This window comes from Curcuma longa, chromosome 16, assembly GCF_044706935.1.
Source record: "Curcuma longa cultivar G26 ecotype Majalengka, Jawa Barat chromosome 16, ITB_CL_G26_1.1, whole genome shotgun sequence".
NCBI classification, from domain to species: Eukaryota; Viridiplantae; Streptophyta; class Magnoliopsida; order Zingiberales; family Zingiberaceae; genus Curcuma; species Curcuma longa.
This window is the reverse complement of record NC_133876.1, coordinates 2,540,264-2,562,611: the sequence shown is the minus strand read 5'-3', so window position 1 is coordinate 2,562,611 and position 22,348 is coordinate 2,540,264. Positions and strand designations below refer to the sequence as shown.

At 38.9% G+C, this 22,348-nt stretch overlaps 1 long non-coding RNA gene across 1 annotated transcript; it reads left to right on the top strand.

The window, feature by feature from the left end:
- The first annotated feature begins 2,018 nt into the window (after positions 1–2,018).
- On the top strand, positions 2,019–22,311 carry LOC141847456 (uncharacterized). The gene is made up of 4 exons (XR_012603417.1): positions 2,019–2,191; positions 2,282–2,384; positions 2,981–3,054; positions 22,069–22,311. It is a non-coding gene; the product is annotated as an uncharacterized LOC141847456 (long non-coding RNA).
- Positions 22,312–22,348: the final 37 nt, after the last annotated feature.

Genomic DNA, 22,348 nt, shown 5'->3' with positions numbered 1-22,348 from the left:
ATTTTCTATTTTGTCTTCGTGAGGATATGGGATTTATGCGTGGTTTGTTTTACTTCCTGTATCTAGAGTTTCGAGTTTATGATTTCGTATCGGTATTCTAGATTGTAGTGACTGTGGTATACTTCTCTATGGTTGTTTTTATCTGTGATTGTGGAGTTGTATTCATTACTTTGGATTTTGGTATGGCTATGTTTCCGCTTGCATAAATTCTGTTTTCGTAGATTATCGAGTTTATCATTGGTTGTTGTGTAAAGTTTAGATTTATATTGTTATGCATGTGTGAGTGGCTATGTGGGTCACATTTCTTATTGTTTAGTAGTTTATAAATTCATGTATAGTATTATGGATAGGCCATGTGGGCCTTTATGTAAAGTGTATTCAAGGAAATTGTCATTGTTACAGGGGGAGATGCTGTCAAAATTTTTTGTACAGCAGTCTCCCAAGACGTGACAATAGCAGACAAGTCTAAGTGAAGGCAGCTTGGAGTTGTGGCTTGGCAAATCACACTAGATGGGTTAGCTAAAAACTAAACATCTAGTCAAGGTATACTTAAGTAAAGCTAAAATCAATATCATACTAATTACACATATCAAGTGCAGGGAAGTAAAGTTCAACGGTTGTAGGAGGCTAAGACGGAGCCTGGTCGACTAGCTAGAAATAACCTTCAACCATTAAAGTCGAGGTCTCATAGGTGATAGTCATGTTAAACAAGGAAGTTGACCTAGCTCTAGGCGACCTGGGGGGGTCCCAGTTAACCAAGATCGAAGATAACATTTATTATTGAATAAATATTGCAGCTATATCAGCAGACTTTCAGGCGATCGGGGATGGTCTAGTCGACTAGGAGGTGTCTTTAGGACTGGTGTGTGCGCTAGAAGGGGAGTGAATAGTGCTCATTCATTTGTTAATTCTATCAAAAGACTAGCAGTGAAATTAGTAAACAAAATAAAGACACGTAAATTTTACTTGGTTCATAACCCCCGAGGGTTAGTACATCTAAGACTTATTTATGGGAGGCACCCGTCCACTAATGATCTTTTTTCCTAAATTTTTTCAGAGACGGAGAAACTCGTCTTACAACCAAATAATAATAAAAATAAATTATAAAATAGTAAGACTTAACATAAACAAACTCTAGAGTCTGCTGATATGGAAGTACTCAGTGCAGCACACTCTTCCTGGAGCTTCCCTGGTCGCACAAGTAGGATGTCGTTTGCGTTTAGCAGCACCGTAGGATGAAGGATTTGGAGTATTAGAGTTATGTCTTCATGCTAGACATATAGGCCTTATAATGACTCTTCCTGGTGCCTAGATCCCTTTTTGGGCACTCAAACCGATCTGATTCGACCCAATTCTATCGGTCTTTATCCAGGCCGAGTCTTCCTGATCTGGGTGATTGGATTGTCATGGGGCACTGGACTGTCTGGTGCCTAGAGTATAATCCGGGCTCCTAGAGCAAGGTCAACTAGGTTTGACCTGAGTTGATTCCGGACTTGGTTCCGTTGCTTTTGTTTGCTTGTCTTATGTTTTCTCAGTCTTACTTCCAGCTCTTGGTTCTTGCAAACTTAGCATATATACAAATAAGCAACTTAAGCCTAACTATAGTCTATCTAACCTACTAGGTTTACCTAAGTCTTACCCTATAGGTCTAATCTAATAGACTTACCCTTGCCTACCTTCCAGTTAGGACTAATCATTCGGTAGACTTTCCACTTGTAAGATATGAGAAATTATAAGGGGTTATTTGAAAATAAATTAATCCTAATTGTTAAGGATTAAGGGGGATTAATGAAGCCCAATTAGTAGCCAATTAAACCAACCCACTAGCCCAATTAATAACCCATTAAGTTCAGCCCAATAAAGCCCAATTCAGCCTATTTAACTTAGCTATTAAGGTTAAAAGATTCGGGTTATGATTTAAACCCGTTAACCCATTAAGGGAATCCAATTTAAACAGTGGCCATGAATTTTTCCCCTATTTGCTCGCGATCTCCTATGCTTCTCTTCGTCTCCCCGACCGCATGAGTGTGCTCTCGTCCGTAGCCGGTGCCGACGCCAAGGAAATCACTGGCGATCAGGAGTTCGACCGTCGAACTTGTCCCTCGTCGGGGTAGCTGAGGAATTGAGTAGGGTGCGACGATCGGCGCGACACGATTGAGGGAGGAGATTGGATATGAGGGAGGACTGCTTGGTGAGTTTGATTCCTAATTGGATTCTTGAGTTCGTGTAATTTTTTCGTGAGGATTTTGTTTAGATTTCTAATTCGGGATTAAACTCACAGATCGGTGAGATTTCTTGGACTACAACCGAGGGAAAAGGGAACTGGTGGTCTTGATCGAGCAGCGTCAGGGCTGAGCTAGGGTTCCTAAGGCTTCAAATCTGAGGTGAGATCTCTCTTCTTGACTTTGGTTAAGAAATTTTGATAGGCCCTGTTTTGTTCATGCTGCTGTTCAGATTTGCCAATTTCGGTTGGGTTTCTTGGATTGATCTGTTGATGAATCTTTTTAGCATTTGTTGAACTGTCTAGTAGGGGATTCTTGTGGGTTTGAGTTCTTTCTGTTGGACTTGTTCTGTAGGTGTGAGGTACAATTGGCGATATTGAATAGATTGGATTTCTGTGAAGTTCTGTTCATGGCTTGGATTGATCAGATTATTGATTTGTTGTGGGACTCGATTGGGTTTGCTTATGGTGGCTTGGATAGATTGGAATTGGGATTGGTCTGTTAGGATTATGTTTAGGGTGATGCTCTGTTGGACTGATTCTTTGAGGATTAGGGTTTTGTTTTGTTGGATTGATTCTTGTTGGGCTTCTGTTGGAAACCCATTTGAGAATGGATTCAATTGAGTTGTGTTAATGGTGATTCGGGTTGGGTTAATTTGGATGGGGTTAAATTAACCTTAAATTTGGCTAAGATTTACTTTATTATAAAATTTAAATATAATATTGTATTTAGTGGTGTTGCATTTTATAAATTTGCAGGACCGTGATTGTGATCCTATTATATACGAGGATATATTTTCTGGGGGTTCTTTATTCGACGTGCGGTACATCAGGTGGGTAATTCCTGTATTTGGTCAATACAGATTAAGTTCTTTCCTAGTGCATGTTATCTTTATGTTGTTGTTGGTTAGATACCTTAATCGTACTCCTATTTATTGTTGATTGGATACCTTAGTTATACTCTTGTTTATTCCATGCTTGTCCTAAATTCGATTGATCTTATGAACCTCTATACTATTGCTTGTATGACTCTTGTTATCTATGTGAATTGCTGTTGATAATCTCTGGCTATGATACTTGTGATCAGTAAAGATTCTATTATCTATGTATGTTGATTTAGCATAGTAGATGTTGGTTATTGTTGCTTGATCATCACATCATGCATGGTGACGATTATAACTCTCAATGTTGTGGGGCAATCATCATTGATAGTTGGCCTGTAGTGGCATGTTATAGAATAGGTGGTTAGGAATTTCCTATTTCCATCGAGGTGATGGTGGTTGTATGGCCTGTACGCAGCCGAGTCAATGGGTTGACCTCGTCACCACAGAGGGGTGGTACTCGGAGAGTATGAGGAGTGATACTCAGGGACGAGTATTGGAGGACAAGCATTGACCATAGGATGTACGTAGCTATACATGGCTACCTACTGTTTGGCCGCCAGACTACTTTATTGTAGGGATGGATTTATGGCAGTTGGATGTCGGATACCCTCAGTATCATATATATGTGAGTACTTGGAGCGAGTGTAGGCAGTTGCATCATGCATATGCTTGCATTGTGTGTGCTTGATATATATGTACTAGACCATATATATATTGCATTTGGATGTGAGATGTATACTTGATTGATTCTTGGTTGATACATCTGTGACATTGTCATTCATACAGATTACTGCATTTATGAGATCCATTATATACCAGCAGGATTATTACTAATATTACTTTATTGGTAATTCACTGTTAGTACTGATCACTGGTTGATTGTTGATGTTCCTTTGTATACCCTTTGCTCTAAAATGTATACTTTTGACCATGCACTATCTATTCTGATTATCCATTGAGTATTTTGTACTCACCACCTAGACCCTAGGATTTTTCTGTCTCCCCAGGTAGTAGATAGGAGATTACAGCTGATGCGGAGGAGATCTGTCAGTTATGTCATCTCACAGCAGGAGAATCTTTAGTTTACTTCGTGTGGATGTGTTGGTTTTGTGTTTTGGTTGTGGTACTTCATGTGGATTCAGGTTTATATTCTCGTATCGGTGATCTTGTTTGTGATGACTTTAGTTATGGGTTTTGTTAGTAACTGTGGTTTGGATTTGTATCCGTTTATATGGATTTTGTTGTGATTATACTTCCGCTTGTGTAGTTTTTGGTTTCATAGACTTGTAGAGTTTATCGTTGTTTTGTTGAGATGCTTTTCGATTTATACGTGTTGTTATGTGGTTATGCATGTGTTTAAATTACTAGTTTATGGCCGTGTGGGCCACATTTTATATAGTTTAGTAGTTAAAATTCATGTATTATATTGTTCTACGGTCGTGTGGGCCTTTATATTAAAATGTATTCAGGATAGTTGAATTATTATAGGGGAGATGCTGTCAAAATTTTTCAGGCGGCCGTCTCCCGGGACATGACACCACCTGCCAAACATTTGATTATTCTTGACTTACTTGGACTTTCCCTTGCCTAACCTTCATTTAGGATTAGTCACTTAGCAAACTTCCCACCTGCCCGATCTCACATATCAGGACTTCCTGCCCAACTTCACTCAATAGGACTTCCTGCCCAACTTCACTCAACATGACTTCCTGCCTAGTCTCCAACTAGGACTTCTCCTTGCCTAGCCTCCAACTAGAACTTCTTCTTCCTAACTTCCAACTAGGACTTCTTGCCCGGTCTAATTGACTAGAACTTCTTTCCCGATGCAACTGACTAGGACTTCTCGCTAGTTTTATGGTCAACTTTAACCTGACTAGACTTCACTTACATCCACATATTAGATCTTGTTTGGATCAACCCTTGGTCAAACTGACCAGATATATGTATATTATCAAACATCGATACTCTGGAGGCAGACTGGTGCTCCCTCCATCAACAATCTCTTCCTTTTTTGGTTTGACAATTTCTTAAGTTAAATGATGTTACAGTTTTATCAATCTGGGAGAATTCTAAATTATTTAACTTAAGTTTTCTTCTTCTCTTTTTCATAAATAAAAAAGTATTATATCAATCATTTAAGGTATTTTCTATGGTCACAACTTAGTCTAGACATCTCTTAAAAGACCATAGTAGATTTTAAAATAATTTTCAACATAGTTTTTCAAAAATTTTAAAGGATTTTCAAATGAGTGTTTCAAAGGATTTTCAAAAGAGTTTTAAAAGTATTTTTCATATATAAAATAGATGCGTTTTGAAAAACTATATATAAATTCTTTCAATCAGGAAATCCCCCTTAACCTGAAATGTTCTTAGGGCTCTTTGTTAATGATAAAGCAATCCCCCCATAAGTTTTAGGGTTTGACCCAAATCAAAAGAATAATTTTAAAATAATTTTGAACAAGATTTTAAAATAGATTCCATATATTTTTCAAAAAGTTTTAAGGATTTATAAAAGATAATTTTTGAAATAAGTTTGCTCTTTTGATTTGAGACCTCCCCTTAATCTAACACTTCCTTAGCGCTCCTTGTTGACCATAAGACAATCTCCCTATGTGTCTTAGGAGTTATTCCAAGTCAAATGAACAATTTATAAAACATAACTCATGAGTTTTCACAAAGATTAACAAAAAAAGATTTTAAGTAATGTTTTAAAAGAATTTTTGAAATTGAATTTTAAGAGGTCTTTTAAAAGTAAGATCTTTCAAGAAGTACCTCCCCCTTAACTAGACACTCCCTTAGGATATCCTTGTTAACTACAAGAAATTTCTGCCTATGTGTCTTAGGGTTCTAGACACAGTGTTGACCAAGAGGTTTTGTATCTAAGTATTGGTCAACCAATTTTCAAATGTATAGAGTTTTGAGCATTATTACACCCAACAAGCATGAAATTTAAGTAAATATCAAATTTTCAAAAAAAAATTTAGAAAATTAGTTTTATAGTTTTTGAAAGTATTTTCAAAACTTAGTAATTTAATAGTCTCCTATCTTTTACCCCTTCTAAATGTCTTCGTACATGACATACAAGAGTTGCCTTATGAGTTTTGTGAGAAGTTTTATCAATTTTATCTTTATTAATTTAAGTTAAATTCTAATGAATGATTGACATTGTGTTAGATTCAGGTTTAACTGTTAATTAGTTAAGTCCACATTTTAAAAATCAGCTTACAGGTCGTGGTGAGACAGGGGTCTTCTTGATTATTGGAACAACAACCATTTCCTTAGACAAAGTCTTTTTAAGAAATTATGTCCTTAACTTACTTCTTAAAAAACCTTAGTCTAACTAGTCTAGGATGTGGCGAGGTAGTTTCAATTAGTTTCACTTAGCTAAGCAGACTAAGCAAGGTGTTAGTGCAGGAAGCACTAGCAGATCAAACCTGAGTTTTGATTATGGAACTAGGATCAAGTTAAGTATGTGGTTTGGCTAACCAGGTTGAATTGAGCTTGCAGAAAACAGGTTAAGTCCTAGTGCTGCTAGGCATGAAGTCTTGGCAGAGTCAAAGTGCACCAGGCAGAAGTCTGGACTTGGTCAGGAGGACCAAGTTGCAGAAGGCTGGACTTGGTCAGGAGGACCAAGTTGCAGTAGAAGAATGGACTGATCAGGAGGATCAGTTGCATTCCAAGTCCTGGGGGGCAACGACAGAGCCGAGCACAAGTCCAACGGGTCAGGAGGACTCGGTTGGCATCAGGTAAATTCTCCCGAGGGAGTGGGTGAGGACGCGTTCCTACGAGGAACAGTAGGCGCCGGTCTAACCCAGGATCTCACCGGAGATCCGAAGTTAAGACTCGGAGTTGGTTCGGTGAACCGACTTGATCCTTTACATGTTATATTTGAGCTAACTTGTTGTGCAGGAAGGAAAAGCCCGACGAAAGCTTAACTCCGGACGAAAAACTGATTTTTCGGGTCTGGAGTCGACCCAGATGGGTTCTGGAGTCGACTCCAGCCGAATCAGCTCGAATCCGGAAGTCAGCGCGTCGAGTTTTCTGCCAGATCAGCCTGGAGTCGACTCAGGTGAGCTTTTGAGTCGACCCAGAGTCAAAATCTTATCGCCGCTGCCGCCACCGCGACTGGAGTCGACCCAGAACGAGATCAGAGTCGACTCAGAGAAGATAAACGACGAAGGGATTAAGTTTTATCTGCCACATCGGCTGGAGTCGACCCAGATTGCAATCTGAGTCGACCCAGGTCGACTATATAAGGACCTCCGCGAGCAGCAGCCGAGAATTCACTTCCAACGCTTCAAAACTCCGTTCCCGCGACTCCCAAGCGCTCCAACTTCGACGTCGGTGCTGTGCCTGCTCCAAGCAATCTTTCTTCACACCGAGACGCCGAATTCGACTTCCGGGGAGCGAAAAATTTGGTAACAAAGTTTGGTAACCTTGTAATTCAATTCATATTCATTTTGTAATCGAGTTTTGTAATCGGATTTTTTCGATACACTTGCTGCCGGAAAGGGGCAAGTGAATTAGTGGATTGCCCAACGTAAACGGTCAAGGACCGTGGGCCTTGGAGTAGCAGCGTTGCGCTGTGAACCAAGTAAAAACAAACGTGTCATTTACTTTACTTGCACTTAATTTCTGTATTTCGCACTTGTTTTAATCGCTTCCGTTTCCGCACTCGAGTTTTTCGAAAAATCGAAAAGCGTGCAAACACGCTATTCACCCCCCCTCTAGCGTGTTTTCGATCCTACAATTGGTATCAGAGCGGGGGCTCTTGAAAACAGTGCAACCACTGATTCAAGACGTTTTTTTCGAAGTTTTTCGTTTATTTATTTTTTTTTTTCTTTTCTCCCGCACTACTAATCCAAGACCAAGTCTTGGAATTTCTCTTTTTCTATTTTTTTGTGTGCAAAAATCAATGGCCCAACAAGAAGGCTCAAGCACCGCACGACCACCTCTGTTTTCGGGTGACGATTTTCCATACTGGAAAACCAGGATGGAATGTCACCTGAAAACCCAAGTAGAGATGTGGATCATCATCCAGACGGGATTCACAATCCCAACTGGTAATGATGGAAAACCACTCTCTTGCGAGCTCTGGGACAACGCTACTATGAAGAAGATTGAGGCAGACGCAAAAGCCACCCAGACGCTCCAATGTGGACTTACCAAGGAGGAACTGAACCGAGTCGGACCAATCAGCAGTGCCAAGGAGCTTTGGAACAAATTGATCGAACTTCACGAAGGCACCTCCGACACCAAGGTAAGCAAGCGCGATTTATTAATTAATAAATTATATAACATAAAAATGCTAGAAGGAGAATCGGCAAGCGGCCTACACGCAAGAATAAAGGACATCCTCAACGGCCTACACTCGATAGGAGAACAAGTCGACAACCGTGACATTATAAGGTACGCACTTAAGGCATTTCCCCGGAATACCTTATGGGCATCAATGGTAGATGCCTATAAAGTTTCCAGGGATCTAAATAAAATTAAATTAGATGAATTATTTTCTGAATTTGAACTTCATGAACAGTCTAATACGGAAGTGCAGGAGAAAGGTATCGCTTTAATTGCAGGTTCCGAAGCAAAAAGACGAAAAGTACCGGAAGACTCAGAATCATCAGACACCGACGGGAACGAGGACGTTACCACCGAACTAGTAAATCTAGTTCGGAAAATGTTCCGGAACAAACGCGGGAGTTCGCCGATCGGAGATCAAGAAAGTCGTAAACACGTCGAAGCAGCCAGCCACCGGAAAACAAGATTCGAAGTGCTACGGCTGCGGTCGAAAGGGGCACTTCATCGCCGACTGCCCGCGGAAGGACCAAAAGAAGAAACGGAAAGGTACTCAAAGCAACGTGGGACGAATCATCATCCGAGGAGTCGGACGAAGAACCAACGAAGAGTTTCCTCGCGCTTCCGGCTCAAGACAACCCGAACGAAAGCGACTACGACTCGGACGACGAAAGCCACGGATCCGTATCCGTTTCCGAAGGTTCGAAACCCAATGTAAGTCGGAATAGATTATTTTCAATTATAATTAGTCTAAGTAAAAAATTAGCCAAGTCCGAGGCCGTGGTTGAATCGCTCCAAGAGGAGTTAGTACTCCTCAAAGAGAAAGTCAACCCTGAGTCACCGACTCCGAACGATTCGGTTGAGGATTCGACTCGAGTTCAACTCGAGGAAGAAAATGCTCAACTGAAAGTTCAAGTCGGTGAACTCAGACGATCGCTGGAAAAATTCACCTCCGGGTCCAAGTATCTGGATATGATGCTTGGATCGCAGAAGGCTGGATACAACCGATCGGGCATCGGATACGCGGCTAAACAAAGATCATTCATCGCACTCACACGTAGAAATCGAACACGAGTCCAAGCGTGGGTTCCGAAGTCCCGGCTGGTTAACCCAGTCGGACCGAACCAATTCTTGGTTCCTAAGGATCAGGTCCACTTGGTTCGACCAATCAAGGGACACGATCCCGGGGGAACCAAAACAACTTGTTTGATTTCTTGCATAACTTAGATTTATTTTCCTGCATTAGAAATTAGGCTAGTTTAAGGACCAACTACTTGATCAATTCTTGCCAACATAGTACCAGGGTGGGGCGAGATGATAGTACGTCAGGGAGGCTAGACAAAGTGGTCAAGAAGGGTAAGGAGTACCTGACTTGGTTCACGGAGTCGAACTGAACTGACCGAAGCTACCTCGCCACATCCTAGACTAGTTAGACCAAGGTTTTTCAATAAATCGATTAAGTCCATAATTTCTTGAATTGATTCTGTCTAGGAAGTGGTCGTTGCTCCGATAACCAAGAAGGCCCCTTGCCTCGCCACAACCTGGGAATCAATTTTTGAAATGTGTACTTAATTGGTTGAAGGCTAAACCTGAATCTAACTCAAAATTGATCAAGTATAGATACCTTTCACAATAAACAAAGATAAAATTGAAATCATCTCACATTCAACCCATAGGTTAACTGATTGACCACTTAGACTGGGTGAGATGAATAGGTAATAAACCAAAATAACCCAACAAACAAGTTTTCAAAATTAATCAAATCATAAAACTCAACATAATTCAATTATTGCAAGGATTGAGCCTCGGGGAGCCGTCCTTTGCAATCAATTTAACTTTAATAAGGATTGAGCCTCGGGGAGCCGTCCTTAATTTAACTTAATTAATTAAATTTTCAAAATTAACTTGAGCCTCGGGGAAATTTTCCGTTTTAACTTCAATTAAACAAATTTTCAAAATTAATTAAATTAAATTTTTTCAAAATTTAATTAAAATTAAAATTTTCAAAATTAATTAACTTCAAAATTTAATTAAACAAATTTTTCAAAATTAATTAACTTCAAAATTTAATTAAACAAATTTTCAAAATTAATTAACTTCAAAATTTAATTAAACAAATTTTCAAAATTAATTAACTTCAAAATTTAATTAAACAAATTTTCAAAATTAAAATTTTTCAAAATTAATTAACTTCAAAATTTAATTAAACAAAATTAATTAACTTCAAAATTTAATTAAACAAATTCAAAAATTAATTAACTTCAAAATTTAATTAAACAAATTTTCAAAATTAATTAACTTCAAAATTTAATTAAACAAATTTTTCAAAATTAATTAACTTCAAAATTTAATTAAACAAATTTTTCAAAATTAATTAACTTCAAAATTTAATTAAACAAATTTTTCAAATTAATTAATTAACTTCAAAATTTAAAACAAATTTTCAAAATTAATTAAAAATTTTTAAAATTTAATTAACTTTTTTAAAAATTTTTAAAAAATTAACTTTTCAAAACTTAAATTTAAATAAATTTTTAAATTAATTTTTTTAAAATTAATTAACGTTAATCTAAAATTTAATTAACCTTAATCAAAATTAAAATTAAATCATCGAAAATCCTTTCTCGGATCGGCGGAAAAGCCGATCTGAGTCGACTCAGATCACCATCTGAGTCGACTCAGGACCAGTCAGCGAGACGGCGGGAATTTTCCCGCGGAAAATGTCGTTTCGCCTGCTGGAGTCGACTCACACCGCTTTCTGAGTCGACTCACACCGCCACCGGAGTCGACTCAGACCCTGGAGTCGACTCAGATCCCGGTATAAAACAGAATCGGCAGAAGCCGATTCTGCACGCCGCCGAAAACCTCCAAAAATCTCCTTTTTCCTCCGTTTTTTCGCGATTTCACTCGTAGGAAAGCCTCACTTCACAACATGGGTCCCAAGTAACATTCCTAACTTAATCTTTTACATTTTTATTGTATTTTCTAGTATTTTTTAGTTGTTATTTACGTATAATATTTCTATTTAGACGATCGAAGAGAGCACGAGAGGCTGCCTTCGATAACACCCCCTCCATAGACCCTAGGTTCCCCACTGAGGGACATAGGCTTAGGTTCGAGGAGACCACCTACCTTCCACTTCCCAGCCGCTCATTAGATAGGGGATTTTTTGCTAGGTCCTGCCCATTATAGTACAGGCTATCACTCATTACCATCTGGATCGCCTAGTCTTTTGCACTACCCCCATGAACACAACCTTGTGTTCAGAATTTTTCAACAACCTTGATCTCCAGAATGACTTCACCATTATCTCTAGGGTAGGACGTAGGACCATCACCATTACCCCAGCCATGATTAATACATTTATAGGATTTCGCCCATCAGCTTCTCAGTTCATAGTCTATCCCCACTCTTGCATGCCTTTTGATGAGCCTCACGAGGATATTACTCTAGATGTTATGCATACCTACTTCTTTCAGCAGGATAGAGCCCCAGGTTTGATGAACTTCCCCTCCACTGACCTCAGAGTCCAGGAATACGTACTTTATAGGGTCATAGTGAACTGCATCCTCCCCATTAACACCAGAAATCTTACTACTATGAGGCCCTTTCACTCTTTCCTACTCTATGCCTTCACTCATAGATTAGACATAGACCTAGGACTTCTGATTTTCCATACCATCATCTATGCCTCATCAGTAGTCACCAGTAGGAGGGTGCATATGCCTTTCTGTCACATTTTGACCGGTATTTTTGCATCTCTTGGGGTAGATACCACAGTAGGAGAGATCATTCCCCCTGGAGATTATGACAGTATTGGCAGTAGACAGATTACCTTGGCCCATATAGATATTAGTGATGAGGGGAGGTTATCCTGGAGGCAGCCTCAGCATCCACATCAGCAGATTGAGGATCAGCCCCAGCCAGACCCTGCAGAGGTTGATATAGGGGCAGAGATAGAGGAGCTACTAGAGCTTCCTGATGCACCAGCTCCACCTCCACCGATGACCACAGATCAGAGACTAGATAGGTTGGAGGAGTCAGTACATTCCCTGTCTACCAGGATTGACTCACAGGGAGCTGACATAGCTGAGATTCTTCAGCTTCTGAGAGCGATGCAGCCTCCTCATCCACCATCTCCACCGCAGCATTAGACATTTTATTACCAGACTTGTTTATGATACTTGTGACTTATGGTTTGACTTGACTTGTGTTGGATTTGACTTAGCTTGACTTGTGACTGATGTGATGTAGATATGTAGTTTAGATCTGCAGTTTTACTTTATGGCTTGATGTTTTATTTAAACCTGTAGCTATCTTATGACTTAGAAGAAAACTAGGTTTATGTTTAGTAGAGTAGGAAAAAGAAATTTGTTTTCAAAAATTCATGCTTTTCAAATCTATTATTAGTATATTTCAAAATGTTTTCAAAATTACTTAAGTATATTTTAAAAATTATTTTTTTTACAAGTTTTATTTTCAAAAATAAGTAAATGGAGATTTTGCCTTAGACTAGAAGCAAACCCCCTAGAAAGCATGTACCTATAGATCTAGGTGGACATCTCACAAAGCACACTAGATACCTTGTTTGTGATTGCTAAACTTAGAACGGTGTGAGATGTATAGGAATCTAGTCTAAGCAAAACAGATGCTTTAAGTCAGTGCATCAAACCAAAAAGCTTAGACTCTAATTTCAATTGATCAAGTTAAGTGTCCCAAAATAAAAAGACAATCTTTTAAGTTGGGATTAAACACTTATACTTGGCTAACTGGGTCAAGCTACTACTTTCTAGTAGATAGCTAAAACCTAAGTTGGACACTCGCCCCAAAGGAATATTTTTTTTGTCTAACTATATTTATTATTAAGCTTGGACTCAACCCAATAGAACCCAATATTTTTTGATTATGTCAAAGGGGGAGAGAATTGAGGTTCAAGTTAATGAATTTTCCAAGTTAAAATTTTCAAAGTTAAAAATTTTTTTTAAAGTTAAATTTTTTCAAAATTTTCAAGTTAAAATCTTTGGATAAAAGTTTGTTCTGAAAAAAGAGAAAGCATAAGTTACTTGAAAAAGGGGGAGTGAAGGATTCAGGGGGAGTAACACACATGCACTTTCATACATGTTTAATACTTAGTGTTATTTTGCAGCATTGTGATTATCTTGCTTTAAAAATTGTGATTTATAACTTAACTTGAAACCTTAAGTTGCCATAATCAAAAAGGGGGAGATTGTTAGTGCAGGAAGCACTAGCAGATCAAACCTGAGTTTTGATTATGGAACTAGGATCAAGTTAAGTATGTGGTTTGGCTAACCAGGTTGAATTGAGCTTGCAGAAAACAGGTTAAGTCCTAGTGCTGCTAGGCATGAAGTCTTGGCAGAGTCAAAGTGCACCAGGCAGAAGTCTGGACTTGGTCAGGAGGACCAAGTTGCAGAAGGCTGGACTTGGTCAGGAGGACCAAGTTGCAGCAGAAGAATGGACTGATCAGGAGGATCAGTTGCATTACAAGTCCTGGGGGGCAACGACAGAGCCGAGCACAAGTCCAACGGGTCAGGAGGACTCGGTTGGCATCAGGTAAATTCTCCCGAGGGAGTGGGTGAGGACGCGTTCCTACGAGGAACAGTAGGCGCCGGTCTAACCCAGGATCTCACCGGAGATCCGAAGTTAAGACTCGGAGTTGGTTCGGTGAACCGACTCAATACTTTACATGTTATATTTGAGCTAACTTGTTGTGCAGGAAGGAAAAGCCCGACGAAAGCCAACTCCGGACGAAAAATCTGATTTTTCGGGTCTGGAGTCGACCCAGATGGGTTCTGGAGTCGACTCCAGCCGAATCAGCTCGAATCCGGAAGTCAGCGCGTCGAGTTTTCTGCCAGATCAGCCTGGAGTCGACTCAGGTGAGCTTTTGAGTCGACTCAGAGTCAAAATCTTATCGCCGCTGCCGCCACCGCAACTGGAGTCGACCCAGAACGAGATCAGAGTCGACTCAGAGAAGATAAACGACGAAGGGATTAAGTTTTATCTGCCACATCGGCTGGAGTCGACCCAGATTGCAATCTGAGTCGACCCAGGTCGACTATATAAGCCCTCCGCGAGCAGCAGCCGAGAAATTCAATTCCAAACTTCACAAACTCCGTTCCCGCGACTCCCTGAAGCTTCCAACTTCGACGTCGGTGCTGTGCCTGCTCCAAGCTACTTTCTTCACACACCGAGACGCCGAATTCGACTTCCGGGGAGCGAAAGTTTGGTAACAAAGTCTTTGTTTTGTAATTTAATTTATATTTGTAATCGAGTTTTGTAATCGGATTTTTTCGATACACTTGCTGCCGGAAAGGGGCAAGTGGTCTTAGTGGATTGCCCAACGTAAACGGTCAAGGACCGTGGGCCTTGGAGTAGCAGCGTTGCGCTGTGAACCAAGTAAAAACAAACGTGTCATTTACTTTACTTGCATTAATTTCTGCTTTCGCTTCCTTGTTTTAATCGCTTCCGTTTTCGCACTCGAGAGTTTTACGAAAAATCGAAAAGCGTGCAAACACGCTATTCACCCCCCCCCCTCTAGCGTGTTTTCGATCCTACAATTAATTTTATTATTTAAATTTAAATTTTTAAAATTTAAGTTTGACTTATTAAAATTTATAGATTTACTTTTTTTTTTTAAATTTTGATGTTTAATTTCAAATTTTTTTAGATTTAATTTCAAAATTTTCAAATTTCATTTTAAATTTTTAAAATTATTCATTATTTTATAATTAAAAGATATACGATTATAATTTATTTTATTGTTTAAATTTAAATTTTTAGTGTTTGAATTTAATTAGTATTTTTAAAATCTTAAAATTTATTATATGAAATTTTAGAATTTAATTTTAAGTTTTTAGTGATTAAATTATTAATTTTAAAATTTATTTTATTAGATTTTGAATTTATCTCATTATTAAAATTATCTTGATTATTTAAATTTAAATTATTAATTAAATTTAAATTATTAGATTTATCTTGATAATTTTTATTTTTTCTTGATTAGTTGAATTATTAATTATTATTAGATTAATTAAATTTAAACTTTTCAATTTATCATTATCTTGGTTGACTAGGTTAAAAAATTTATCTATTTATTTATTTATTTAAATTATATCTTGAATAAGTTTATTAGAATTAATTATAATTAAATTTTTAATAATTTAATTTTTAAAATTTAGAATTAGTTAAATTTGAATTAATTAAATTATTATTTAATTTAAATTTATTAATTGATTTATTCAAGTTAGATGAATTTTCATTGTTGAAAAGATTTAGGTTTATTTTTTTTAATTAATTAATTCATTTTTATTAATTAAACTTTTAAATTTATTTGACTTTTTTAATTTATTAATTTTGAATTTTCTATTATTTGAATTGGTCAACTTCGGTAATTTTAAATTTTTTAAATTATTTCAATTGATTAAATTAGGTAATTTTAATTTTTTTAAAATTATATAAATTGATCAAATTAGATAATTTTAAATTTTTTAAATTATTTGAATTTGAATTAGTCAAATTAATTAATTTTGTATTTTCTAATTTATTTAAAATTTTAAAATTATTTAAATTTTCAATAAAAGTAAATATATCATGTAAAACTCTAGAGTATCTTCGTAAATTAATGCACTTATCAGAATTGTAACCCTTAATTTTGATTTTGACTCATTTTTCATTTTCTTCTCGGGCACCGATTTTTATAGTGTTTGCATTTTTGGCACTTGAAGTACATGATGTGCTCTTTGTTGTTCCAAGCTCTTAGCATCAATCGCTCCTTTGCCGTCGGTGGTGCCGTCGGAGTCTTACGAGTAGGGCACTGGTTTTTGTAGTACCCTCTCTCCCTGCACTTAAAACAAATTATCTAAAATTTAAAACAAACTTTAACAATATTACCTCACTCCCCTCTATGTTGGCCTTCTTGCTCCCGTGCCGGTCAGTCCTATCTAGAGCAGGTCTGCTCTGATACCAATTGTAGGACCGATGCATGTGCTAAAAGGGGGTGAATAGCACTCGTTCATTCGTTCATTAATTCTATCAAAAAGACTAGCAGCAGAATTATACAATAAAACAAAGACACGTGGATTTTACTTGATTCTTAACCCCCAGGATTAGTACGTTAAATGCCTATGTAAAATAGACGCACATCCACTAATAGTCTCCTTTCTAAAATTTTTTCGGAAGCAGAGAAATCCATCTTACAGTCAAATAATAATAAAGGTAAATTACACTATAGTAAGATTTAAGATAAATAAACTCTCGAGTTGGCCGATCTACAAGTCCTGAGCGTAGTGCACCCTTCCTGGAGCTTCCTCAATCACACGAGTAGGACGTCGTTTGCTTTCAATAGCACCGCAGGATAAAAGATATGGAGTATTAGAGTTATGTCTTGTTGTTGGATGTATAAGCCTTATGAAGACCCTTTCGGACTCACGGATCCCTTTCTGAGCGCCCCGAACCGATCCGATTCGGTTGCATCGATCTTTATCTAGGTCGAGTCTTCTTGATTCGACGCCTGGACCATCGAGGAGTGCCTGGACCATTCGGACGCTTGGAATATAATCCGGGTGCCCAGAGCGACTTAATCAAGTTTGACTTGAGTTGACTCCGGACTTGGTTCGGCTGCTTCTGTTTACTTCTCTTATGCTTCCTTAGTTTTGCTTCCAGCTCCTAGTTCCTGCAAGCTTAGCATATACACAAATAAGAAATCTAAGCCTAACTATAATTTGTCTGACCTACTAAGCTTATCTAAGCCTTATCCTATAGATATAACCTACTAGGCTTACCCTTGCCTAACTTTCAGTTAAGACTAGCCACTCGGTAGACTTCCAACCTGCCAATTATCCAATCATCTTTATCCTTCTTAGACTTTCCCTTGTCTAACCTCCAGTTAAGACTAGTCAATTAGTAGACTTCCCACCTGCTCCGATCTCACAGATCAAGACTTTTTGCCCAGCTTCACTCACCAAGATTTTCTACCCATCTTCACTCATCAGGACTTCCTGCCTAGCCTCCAACTAGGACTTCTCCTGCCTATCCTCCAACTAGGAATTCTTGCTTGGTCCAACCGACTAAGATCTCTTGTCTGGTCCAACTGACTAAGACTTCTTGTTCAGGCCAACTAAGTAGGACTTCTTGCTAGTCTTCTAGTCAATTTTGACCTGACTAGACTTTACTCATATCCAAATATTAGGTCCTATTTGAATCAACCATTGGTCAAACTGACTAGACCTAGGTATATTATCAAACATTGAAACCCTAGAGGCAGAATGGTGCTCCCTACACCAACATGCCATGTCAACATTCGAAGAAGACCTATAAAAGGAGCCATGAGGCAGAGCTTTTAAGTATATATCATTCTCAATCATTTTCAATGTGCTCGTGCTCACATTGAGTGCTCTTCGGGTGCTACTTCAGTCACATGTTGCAACATCGCGCTTCACTTTCCAAATATGATAACTCGAGCATAACACTGTCATTACCTTGTTGTCGTACATTATTATAACGACCACCCTTCTTACCCCTAAGGCGATCCATTATTTATACTTGCTAAAATCTACTATTAATTTAAAATTTCTTGCTATGTGATAGTTGAGTAAACACATGCTCTCAAAAAAGTAACATAAAGTCTAAACATAATGGCAAACAATGGCCCAAACAATCATTACAATCGAAGAGCATGGAGAAGGGAGTAAAAATTCTGATTATATTGGTCCCAGTCGACTGGCACACTCATTCCATGGCTTCTGTTTGAGGCCAGTCGACTGACTGGTCGACTGAACTCAACTGCACCTTCGACCCAGGGCTTCTGTTCGAGGTCAGTCGACTGACCAGTCGATTGGAACTCGACTGCACGCCTTCTGTTCGCTCCCAGTTGACTGACCAGTCGACTGGTCGACTCCCAGTCGACTGGTCGAGTCGACTGACCAGTCGACTGGTCGAGCTCCCAGTCGACTGAAATCTATTTCAGTCGACTGGGGTTTCTGAAATTCAAATTTTCAGATTTTAGAAACGTGCCAAGTTCATTCTACTTCGTACCAAAACCACAATAAACTTATAGTTAAGCTTTACCACAGGTATTAAATAATTCTAGATGTAACATCCCAAATTTCCTTATTTCGAGTCCTTAAAGTGCTTAAAAATATTTAGAAATGCCATAGAAATATTCTAAAGATTTTTAGAAATTTTTAGAGTATTTTTATGTAATTTTTGGAGGTCGTTTGGTATTTTTACAAAAAGAAACAAAATCGCTACAAGAAGAGGCCAAGCCAAGGCTCAAACCCAAGACCCCTAACCAAGGGGCGCCTTAACTTGTTTCTGCTAGCCAAGAATCCAACAAATGTTTCATGAACAAATAGGGAACGAAATATTGATTAAGCGATTTTAGGAACCGAAAATAATTACGGGTATAAAAGAGGTTAAGTTAGAGAATCGATTGTATTTTTCCCCAAACCCTAACTCCTCTCCTCGCCGCGCGCCTGCGTTTTTTCCTGTTCGGACGAAAACGAAGCCGCCGTTAGGGCTCTCCTCCGACTGCCGACTGAGGGTTGTTTCTGAGGGATCGACACAGTTTTGTGATCTCCTCGTCGAGGGGAACACCCAGACGTTAAGGGATCGCCGAAGCAGCAACCTTTCTGAAACCATAGAGGTCGTCTCCGTCGGCTGTAAGTCCAAGAACGCAAGGTAAGTTGCTACTCACCTGCAGTAGGAGTAGTTCCGCGATTTCGTTTTCCTTCTCTGAATTTTCGGAAGCATGTTGTAAGGTTTCTCTTCTCTAAGCAAGACCAGCCCCTGTTAGTTAGCATTTTGGTTTGATTTTCCTTGCTACCTTATCTAGCATGAGAAGCCAGTAACTTAGCATGTGAGTTTGGCATGGCCGAATCTTTTTCTTACAGTGCATATTTGTTTTCTCTGCTATCTCCTTGAGCATGATCAACTACAGCCTATTTATATATTTATGCTTGCATAATGTTGTAGTGTAAATACAAAAAAATCATATGCTTAAAAGTTTTAAGGGTTAGTAGAAGCATGAAAACAATATCAAGGAGTATGTATAGTTTCGTATTTGTTCCGGATTTTTTTGTAGCATGCATTGTAGCTAATTCTAGTTCAGTTGCTCCAAATCATGAATCTGTAGCTTTCAATTTTCAGCTGGATAGGCTTAAATTGTTTTAAACTCACATGAGTAGAAGGTTGTTAGTGTCTTATTAAATCCTGTTAGGGGGTTATGAGTGTTGATGCAGTTTGTCCCGATTGTTGTTTTGATGTTGACACAGATTTAAGTTCATTTTAATTGGATAAGAATTAAGTTCAATATATTCAGATTGACTGATGACGGACAGATCGGAGAGGGCTCGGTAGCTCGTTCTCCGAATTAGGTCAGAGAGGGCTCGGTAGCTCGTTCTCTGGACCGGATGGAGTCGGAGAGGGCTCGGTAGCTCGTTCTCTGGACCGTATGAAGTGGGAGAGGGCTTGGTAGCTCGTTCTCCGGACTAGGTCAGAGAGGGTTCGGTAGCTCATTCTCTGGACCGGATGAAGTGGGAGAGGGCTTGGTAGCTCGTTCTCTGGACTAGGTCAAAGAGGGCTCGGTAGCTCGTTCTCTGGACCGGATGAAGTGGGAGAGGGCTCGATAGCTCGTTCTTCAGATTAGGTCAGAGAGGGCTCGGTAGCTCGTTCTCTGTATCGGACTATGGTCGGAGAAGGCATGGTAGCCTGTCTTCGGACCGAATCAGTGTCAGAGGAGGCTTGGGAGTCTGCTCTCTGAATATATGATCCAATACGGTTGGCTCGGGTGAGACCCAAGTTAACCAAGTGATCAGATTGTATGAGTGTTGATTTCACTCTGGTTTAATCGATTAGTTAATCGATTAACCAAAGGTAAGATAGTTAATCGATCTGGTGATCGATTACAGAGCATTCTGTAAGACCAAGGGTTAGTGGTTAATCGATCTGATGATCGATTACAGAGCATTCTGTGAGAATTCACAAAACCCACAGAACACACCATAATCGATTGGGCAATCGATTATGGTGAACTGTAATAGATCAGGTGATCGATTACAAGTTTAATGAGAAACCGGGTTAGCGACTGACCTGATTGATTACCATACCTTAATCGATCAGGTGATTGATTAAGGGCTAGGGTAATCGACTACTTGATCGATTACACGGTTTATAGAGGAGAGAATTATGACGTTTAATCGATTGTCTGATCGATTAAGGCATTTCTGATCGTGTTCAGGTTTCTGCTTTGATTTCTATTGCTTCTGATATTACTGTGCTAATCTCTCTGATTTTTATAGATGGAGTTTGAATTTGGATGAAGAACAGGAAGAGTCAAAGGATGGCTTTCTATGTTCACAGTTTGTCGAGTTTTGGTTTTCAGGTAAAAGACAACAGCGGGATTCTGAGCTGCACAGGAGGATGATCAGGTTGGTCAGTGAGTGTGCTGAGAGGAGCGTGGAGCTAGTAAGCTCAGATAGCTCAGCATGGCTCAGTGTAGTGGACTCAGAGAACGTTGAACAAGAAGGAGGCTAAAAGGAAGAGAGGAAGGAGAAGAGAGAACAACTCTAACGAACAGTTGTGTGTGCTTGTGCTTGTGCTAGTGGTGTTCTCTGCTTGCTCACGATCAGTGCTCTTCCTTGAAGCTTTCTGCCTGAGGTGGTGCAAGGAGTGGTGCCTTGCTCTCGGGAAGCTTTGCTTGGTTTTGTTCCACTTATTGAGGCTGTGTTGTAAGTTTTACTTGTTTGCCTCATTTCCTTCTATAATCTCTGTATTTAACATCTATTCTTGAGATTGGCTGTGGAGAGGTAACTCCACCGAGAAGGAGATTCATATAGCCGGATTCATCCGGGGTTCGATCTACCGAAGATCAAGGGATCGTCCACCTTACGGACACGCCGAGGAGTAGGGGCAAGTTATCCCCGAACCTCGTATATCTTGTGTCTCCCTTGATTTCATTTTGTTAGCTATTTTTCGCTGCGCACTAACATTTTTGTAGGAGAAAATTGATCATCGAAAGGAGGCTATTCACTCCCCCCCCCCCTCTCTAGCCATCTCCGATCTTCAACAATGAGTAGCTGTAAACAAAGCAAGACCAAGGTCTTTGTAGGATCCCAAGTTCTAGAATTTGGATCCGCAGCACGCCAAGTGCTCGAAGAAATGCCGAGGTATTTTATATTAGAAGTATTAAAAAGATAATAAGTATTTTATTTTAAGAGGCTAGTACCCGACTTCCGAGGTTGTCGTTAAATAAATCCAGGTGACCAATTCCGAGGTCTTGGCCCTGGTAAGACCAAGGTCTTTACCCTCGTAGGACTGGTGGCTAGCTACCTCAGTTTCTATTAGGGAGCGCGCTTTGGTACTAAGCCTGGGCCCAAGAGAAGATTATTATTATTTTGAAGTATTAAACTATACGTATTTGGACTAACGAAGCAAGTATCATTAAAGTTCAATTCAGCAAGTTTAGCTTCTTTATTTCCGAGTTTAGCAAGTTAGAACTGTTTGTTCCTTTGAGAAATGCAAGATTTAGTTTAATTGCTATATTCTTTGAGCATGCGGTTTTATTCTCATATATATATGCATTTATGTGTTTTGTGAGTTAGATAGCGCTTACTAAGCATTGGCTTATAGTTGCATTTCCTCCTACTGCAGATAAAGGAAAAGGAAAGCTTATATGAAGGAAGGCGACAAGGAGATGATGGGTGTGTGATGTTGAGAATGGAAGCTTCGAGGACCTTGCTAAGAATTTAAATGGATGTTAATTTATTCTTTCTGCTGCTTTGAATTGTTAGAAGAATCTAGAGGTTGTACATGTTATTTCTTGTTACTAGGATATAGTAGATAGATTATTTGCTTTATTCTAATATTGCTGAAATGCTCTCGGTAATGCTGGAATTTAATCCTTCTGGGAATTCTTTTTATAACAGTTGTC